The sequence below is a fragment of the Sinocyclocheilus rhinocerous genome, unplaced genomic scaffold, assembly GCF_001515625.1.
Source record: "Sinocyclocheilus rhinocerous isolate Xijiao unplaced genomic scaffold, SAMN03320098_v1.1 scaffold286, whole genome shotgun sequence".
In the NCBI taxonomy this organism is placed as follows: Eukaryota; Metazoa; Chordata; class Actinopteri; order Cypriniformes; family Cyprinidae; genus Sinocyclocheilus; species Sinocyclocheilus rhinocerous.
Window position 1 is genome coordinate 874,340 of NW_015632405.1, and position 8,654 is coordinate 882,993.

The following is an 8,654-nucleotide window of genomic DNA, read 5'->3' on the forward strand; positions in this document are numbered from 1 at the left end:
TATATATATATATATTGTGTTTCATAATTAATGATATAAAAGGAAACAAAAAAAAACAAAAAAGGATTATACTACTGTCTTAAGCACACACAAATATTGGATTTCCATGTTTTATTGGGACATACTCCATAGACCTAATGGCTTTTATACTGTACAAACTGTATTTTCTATCCCTGTACCCTAAACCTACCCTTCACACAAAAATTTCTGCAATTTTAGATTTTGAAAAATTTTATTCTGTATGATTTATAAGTTTGTTTCTTCATAGGGACCAACAATGTCCCCACAAGGACATGGATTTTTGGATGATGCCATCATTAAGGACATTTTGGCCCCATAATGTAGAGCAGTGGTCGCCAACCCATCTATCGCGATCGACTGGTAGATCTTTATCACTGTCCCAGTAGATCCCTAAAAAAACAGTAAAATAAGGGTTATATTAATGTATCACTGAAGGGTACTGTCTTGAGAAAAGTTTTGATGGCAATGGAATTTTCTTCTCCGTATAAAGCGCAACTCTGCCTTGGAAACGCTATAGCGCGGTCGGTTCATAAGCAGTGTTGCCAAGTCCGCGGTTTTCCAGCGGAATTGGGCTACTTAACACTGTTGCCGCGGGTTGTTGTTCATGTCCGCGGGTTGAAGCGACCCCAATAACGTGATATTTAGTCCCTGGAATGTGAATTTTACTTGAAGATCCCCGCCGAAAAACGTGTATTTTACCCCCGGAATGCGATTTTTACAGGGGAACCCCCCTCGAAACGCGATTGGACTAGTTTTATTGCGAAAACCTGGCAACCCTGTTCATAGGCGCCACCTGCTGTCAGAGAGTGCGTCTCATTCAAACCTGCTGTTTTTGTTTCGTGCAGATGTTTTATGTAGCAAATAAATAAATAACACCTAAAGTCAGACCATTCTGTTTTTGTTTTAAATCCTGAAATTAATCTAAATCAAATCAAAAACAACTGCCCGTGCAGATCATGATTAAAATGCAGTGGTTGCCTCTAATTTCAAATGGATAGATATTTTTGTTTAAAGCCAGTTTGTTTGTTATAAAGCAAATAGCCAATAAATAAATTTGCTTAAAAATCAGTATCAGTATCAGAATCCAATTGGCTAGTTAAAAAAAGAAAAGAAAATCTGAATTCTGAATCAGCTATGATCGGCGCATCACTAATTAAAATACTAAGTAAAAGGCCTCAAATTTGAAGTACAATCTGGGATATCTTTTTCTATCAATTCTTCAATAGGTAGATCTTGTCTTTCATAAAGGCCGAGGTCAGGGATCTTGGGCCTAAAAAGGTTGGTGACCACTGATGTAGAGTATAGCTAAACCACAGACACACACACACACACACACAAGTGACCCTTTTTTTCTCTCATTATTTTCACTCACTAACAGATAACCATAAAGGCCTTCAACAGTCAATTGGTGAAAGGTACAGGTTTATGCAATTTGCCATTCATAGTGCACTCCCTGCTGGATAGTCAGGGTAGCGCTTTTGGTGGGTGTTCACTTTGTTCACTTTGGGGTCATATGATGTTGCTAAAAAGAACATTATTTTGTGTATTTGGTGTAATGAAATGTGATTATGCGGTTTAAGGTTAAAAAAAACATTTATTTTCCACATACTGTACATTATTGTTTCTCCTCTATGCCCCGCCTTTGGCGGCGGCGGTGGCAGCAACAATAAAGTTACTCCTCCTTTCTTTGCATGAACATTTGGGCGGTGTTATGCAAAGCTTCCCACATCGTGATGTAGACATGTGGGGGCATGTTTAAACAAGGCGTTTTTAGGAGGGCGTGGACAAGTCTTCCCTTTTATAAAGAATATCTCTTTGCGTTTGAGACTTTAGTCTTTGCAACTTTAGGGATCTTATCTATTCACGAACAGCTTGTAACACTCCAAAGAGAAAGGAAAACTTGAAATCGCATCATATGACCCCTTTAAAGATAAAACAGTGTTGGCTGCTCAGAAACCAAAGAACACTGTAAAAAGTATTCTTGCCTTTTAGTTGGTTTTACTTTTTTCCTAAATGTTCACCAATAATTTCACCAATACGTTGACCAATAACAAATCATTTAGCTCAGCATGATACTATATCAAAGACTGTATTTATAAAGATTAAATTGTCTTGTTTGCTTGAATGCCAAAAGGTGAATGGTACAGCAATAAGATGGTCCGGGAGGTGGCTAGGCCAGGCAGCAAAGAAGCCAAAAACTCTGAAGTCTCGTATAAGAATCTTTATTTTTAGCATGCTTCAAAGAAAGTGAACAAGGACAATAACAGTCCAACATAGGAAAATATAAAGAAGAAGAAAAAACAATGAAGACAACATTTAATGCATAACAAAGGAAAAACTAATTGGCTACAATCCCATCAGACAACCTCAATTAGCCAAGCCAACAAACATTTGGTCCTCTCTCTCTTCTCTCACAATCAGCCCCTCCTTTATAGATGAGGCTCCTCACCCCATATTCAAACAGTCCAATAGCAATGATTTCTCAGTTAGAAACTGGATACTATTATTATATCATAAGAACATTTTCTATCAGTCAAGATAGAACCTTATTAAACAGCATGGTGTGGTTTATTGAATGATAAGCTGTCTCAAATCTCTACTACATAATGTTTCCCTCTTTCACCCCCGCTGGATGATTTAGGTTAGATTAATGATATAAGCAATCAGAAGTAAGATTTTTCTTACCTGGGCAATGCCCAATTGTAAACTGATATGGCTGCAGGGCCAGACACCAGCACATTATCCTGGAATTACTATTGTGCAATGTTTGCCTCCATTTCAATGCCCTGTCAATTGTCTACTTTCTCTCTCAAAGAGTTTTCTATTTAAAAACAGTACTGGTTCTTCAGTCCCAGACTCTCTGAAGTCACAGAGATGACACATGTTCATTCAAGGTTCCGTTACATAAAACCACATCATCTAAATATGCTGCTGCATATTGTCCATACAAGTACACTATTCATCAAGTGAATACACTATTCCTCAATCATTGAAAAGTTGCTGGTGCTCCATGTAAATCAAAAGGCATCACAATATACTGATATTATCCAGTTGGAACACAAAAGGTAGAGTAGGTCCTGCAAGAAGAATAAAGTGGTACTTGCCAATACCCTTTGCACCAGGGGTGCCCAACTCTGTTCCTGGAGATATACTTTCCTGCAGAGTTCAGCTCCAACCCTGATCAAGCATCAAGCAGTGTGTCAGATAAGAGAGACATACAAATTGTGCAGATCAATTGGTCCCCAGGACCAGAGTTGAGAACCACTGATTTAGGCTAATAGAATTGTTGACTCGTTCTCTAGGAAGTCAAGTCAAGTCAAGTCACCTTTATTTATATAGCGCTTTTAACAATACAGATTGTGTCAAAGCAACTGAACAGCATTAATTAGGAAAATAGTGTGTCAATAATGCAAAAATGACAATAGTAAACACTGATTTTTCAGTTAAAGGCAGTTCATCATTGAATTCAGTGATGTCATCATCCAGCTCAGTTCAGTTTAAATAGTATCTTTGCAATAATTTGCAATCAAGTCGAACTTGTGAAAAAAAACAAAAACAAAAAACAATAGGCACGAATGGAAACGCTAAAGACAAGCTAACGAATGCTAACGCGCTGCAGATGCGCTGCAGTCGCGGTTTTAGAATAAAAGCGAACGATCAAATTAATCAGATTAGGCTGATAGATAATATCAGAAATATGGTGGGAATTAAGTTATATTTATCAGTTTAAACAACAGAGAGTAATAGAGATTTTACAGAAAAACAAAGCTACACGAAGCTACAATCACAAACCAGCAGCACTGCAAACAGGAAGCAGGAATAACACTGTCCAACAGCGACACCAACAACAAGTCTGGGACTCAAAGTATCTGCCAGGTAAAATAGCTTGCCTTTTAAAATGTACCAATGTACCAATCTCCACAGAACTTTTGTGCACCCACAGGTTTACCATCTACCTCACACACTTTCTAAAACTAAGGTTGTAATATAATATCTTACCTCTGCATTTCTCTCAAGTTGTCACTGAGATTCAATCAGATCAGACTCAGGACCTGGGAGACTTGGTAAGATCTCATGTGCCTTTACTTTTCTCTCTGTTTTTCTTGTCATCATTGTCTTCTACTCTTTTAAACCTTCCCACCAGTATAAAACAAGTGTGTTGTCCGTATCTGCAAAAGCTTGAGCAGGCTGACCATTGACCACATCTGTTTTGTTTTTCATTGTCTGTTTTTCCATAGGCTTCAACTCATCCAAGGGCAACTCATCTTTTGCAACATAACGTTTGGAACATAGAGGATGATGGTCTATCCCTTCTGGTCCTTAGCCTTAACTTCTGGTCACTTCCACCTCTTGTTTAAACCACTGATTTGATTATAGGTCTTTCTGACACTGTCCCCAGATGGCACACTGAGGCTCCTGAAGAGTTGGCACTACATCTCCTCAGCTATATTGTACGTAGATTGTTACCAGATTATTACCTGGTTGTTGTTCATTCATCCATCCAGCATATGCCTCCAAGGCCTGCTTGTTAGCAAGCTGTTTGCCATCCCCACGTTCTGCTGATGCATTCAAATTGGATAAAGAAGCTCTCCACAACTTCCCCCTTTACAAAACAATGAATTTGTGGTTTGTGATATTGTCTAACGCAGGGGTTCTCAACTCTGGCCCTTGAGGTCCACTTTCCTACAGAGTTTAGCTCCAACCTTGATCAAACTCGCCTGCTAGTAACTTTCTAGTAATCCTGAAGACCTTGATTAGCTTGTTCAGGTGTGTTTGCAGGAAAGTGGACCTCGAGGGCCAGAGTTGGGAACCCCATGGTCTAAAAGATTCAGCAGGTGGTTGAGTTGTAACTTATACACTGTCAGCAGGATGATCTTGAGCTGCAAGTGATGTCACCTAATGGTTGTGTAAGTGCCCTGGGGCATGAGTACGCAGTCAGCGGATAATCTAAGAAAACATAATTTATGAATTTATGTGCATGTATATTATTCTTGCATCAAAACATTAAAAGTGGTAACTTGTTTAATACGTGGATTTATATGCTAAATGTTTGAAAATTAGAAAAATGTTTGAAAATTAGATTTAGATGCCTGAATTAGATGTTTGAAAACGATAGTTTTGAGAATATGGCTGAGAACGCCAATATGAGCCAGATGCTGAATGTACTGTGGAAGTGCACTCTGACGATGACAGCAATGGTAAAATCATCTGCTCAAATTGAACCCTTCTAAGTTTCAAAAGGTAACAAAATATGCTTTATTTTATTCTTATGTAATTGTTCTTAAAATATCAAGAGAGTTTTTTTTTTTGCTATTGCAGCAGTTAGAGATCCATCCGTGCTGGATATATAAATGCAGCCGTTACCCCGGTAACCCCGTAAACAAAGCAGCTGCTACTTTCAGTTTCTGAATAAGATTTAACAGCCATTCTGATATTTGTATTAGTAATGCTGTTCATCACAGCACCAAATACTTAAATACTTAGGCTTAATAGGCAATTTATGTTCAAACTTTTTTACACTTTAATTGAATCTGGACTACAACATGCTCTTGATATTGTTTGAAAATGTTTTGATTCTTTATTGTTCAACCACACATTACATTAGGCTCCATTATTTAAAGGTGCAGTAGGAGATCTTGGAAAATGCTAACTTTAGCCTGATAGCACTGAAAGCGAACGTCCCACCGTTCCTGCAATCGCCGTCCAAAGCCACGCCCCCTGAACGCATTTACACTCACAGACCAGAGACAACATTACTACAATAGGCTACATCAGGTTCCCAATTCCAGCCCATGTTCCGAAGTGAAGTAAACTTCAACGGATTTCCCCTGCTCAGGGAGTAGGGAGCAATGAACTCTGTGTAGGGATCATATCGATCGGAACACAGTTCATGACATGCACGTAGCTCACTTCTAACGAGCTGGCGCGAGGACTGGATTAACCGCTGGGCTACATCATGTGTCATTCACCGGTGAGAAATCTTTAAAAGTACTATAATACCAGGAAGGAAGATCGGCTTGTTGATGTTTGCCTGCCATCCTTGCTCTGTCTGCACAGCGTGCGTGAACGCGCTGATGACGTATCCTGTCTGCGCGAACAGGGTGCGCAGAGTTATGCTAATACATATGTTGACAGGCAGGTAGGAAAGCATATTAAAACGCTCGGACCGAACGTTTTGATTAGACGAACATTTCTTGATCCTACACCTTCCACAGAATATATAAATACAGGCAAATACAGTTAGACCACTTAACTTAATGATTGCTATCGGGATGTGAAGAGACTTTCAACCAGCATAACAAAAAATGTTTCTGAAGACAATCACCAATTGCACCTTTAATGACATCCTTTTCAACCTTTTGTAGTGCAAAAATGATAGGTGTAGAAATTATAATTATACCCAGGAGGTAACCATTTCTGTAAAAATTTTAGCCACCCCCACCCATAAGCATTTTGTGCAATGTATGTGTTGTCAATTAAACATAAACATTAGGCTAAATGTGCTTTGTAAATCTTAGTACGGCTAACTCAAAATTCAAAACTCGTTGACTTCAAATTATGCCAAGTTTACATGGTATATGTTTTTGTGAAGTGAACAATTTTTAATGTCATTTTGACATTTCTGAATATTTGTGTATATTTGCGCAAAAAAAGAAAAACCTGAAGTGACAGAAATGACTTTTGTAAAAGCCTCAAGGGCTATGCAGGCCCAGTTCCAGGCCAGTACTGATAGGGGGGCATTCATATTATAAAGGACGGAAAACCCAAACTCGCTAGCTGACAGAAAGGGCATAAATGTTATTTATACAAGAAAATGTATTTAATCACACAGCCACCATCTGACATGCTATTAAATGCGTCCTGGTCTCTAAGCAGCAAAAGACAGTACAATTTGATCATGTCAATTATGCTTAAGAGGTAATAGTAATCATACTTTACATCTTTTTATATTAGAATTCAATTTCGAATTCAAATGGGCCCTTTTTGGTCTTTGATGAAGATCTCACTTTGTGACAGGCCAGGTTTGGACCAGTCCCTCTCTGACGTGCAAGTTGTGGGATTCTGAATAATACCCACACAGCATCACAAACAGGAGAATGTTGCTGGCTTTGCATAGTACCTGCCATCAACATTGTACTCTGGTGGGCAGTACACTTTTGTGCCTGAAGGGAAGAGATTTTGTCTAATGTTTAATACTTTACCACAGCATGTTGACGATATACAGGATGTGTTTCAGTGAGGTAATTTACCGTCTCACAAAGCAGGCCCGGCTCCAGATTTGAGATGAAGGGTGGGCCAAGTGATATTCCAGGTGGGTAAGTTCTCCAGTTTTATACTTGATGGAAGACACCATGTTCACAGCAAATGTTAGTGGTGTGAATGACCTGCCAAATAACATGTCATACCGTCCTCCCGTTGAGGCATCCTCCATGGAGGTTTCTTAAACCTAAACATATTCATGCTAGACAAGGCCACTCCATGACCATGATGTAGGTCATATTGAACTCTTGGGCCCTTATTGGCCCCCAGCCCTGCACATTTTGTATGTCTCCCTCATCCACATGAAAAAATACTATAGTAATTTATAAATACTATAGTGTTTTTGAACCAGTAAAGTGTATTATACTGTATATATTATAGTATTTACAACACTTTGTCAATGAATGCTATAGCATACTGTAGTATTACAGTGCTGCCCACTAATATTGGCACCCTTGGTAAATAAAAAATTTGCAAAATTCTAACCTTTCATTGAAGTAAAACAATCGAAAGAGGGGGAAACTCACATTATGAAATAAATGTTTTTCTCTAGTTCACGTTAGCCACAGTTATTGGCACCCAATTATTGCAACGTCCTTTTCCCAAGATAACAGCTCTGAGTTTTCTCCTATAATGCCTGAAGAGTTTGGAGAACACTTGACAAGAGATCAGAGACCATTCCTTCATCCAGAGTCTCCAGATCCTTCAGAATACCAGCTCCATGTTGGTGCTTCTTCTCTTCAGTTTACCCCACTCATTTTCTACAGGGTTCAGGTCAGAGGACGGGGGTGGCCATGGCAAAAGCTTCATTTTGTGCTCAGTGACAGATTTTTGTGTTGATTTTGATGTTTGTTTTGGGTCATTGTCTTGATGGAAGATCCAAACATGGTCCATTATAATATTCCTTACAGAGGCAGTCAGGTTTAGATTTTTTACCTGTTGGTATTTGATAGAATCCATGATGCCATGCATCTGAACAAGATGTCCAGGACCTCCGGCAGGAAAACAGGCCCACAACATTATAGATCCAGCAATATATTTAAATGTGGGCATGGGGCACTTTTTTATCCCTGTTTGCACCAAACCCATCTGGTGGGTTTGCTGCCAAAAAGCACTTTTTTAAGTTTCATCTGACCATAGAAGCCAATGCCGTTTGAAGTTCCAGGCGTGTCTAACAACTGAATATGCTAGAGTTTGTTTTTGGATGAGCCAGGAGTTTCTTCTTGAAACCCGTTTGAACAACATGTGGTGATGTAGGGGCTGTTTGATTTTTTTTTTTAGGTTTTCTGACCCCAACACTCAACTAATCTCTGCAATTCTCCAGCTGTGATCCTTGGAGAGTCTTTGGCCACTCAAACTCTCCTCCTCGCCGT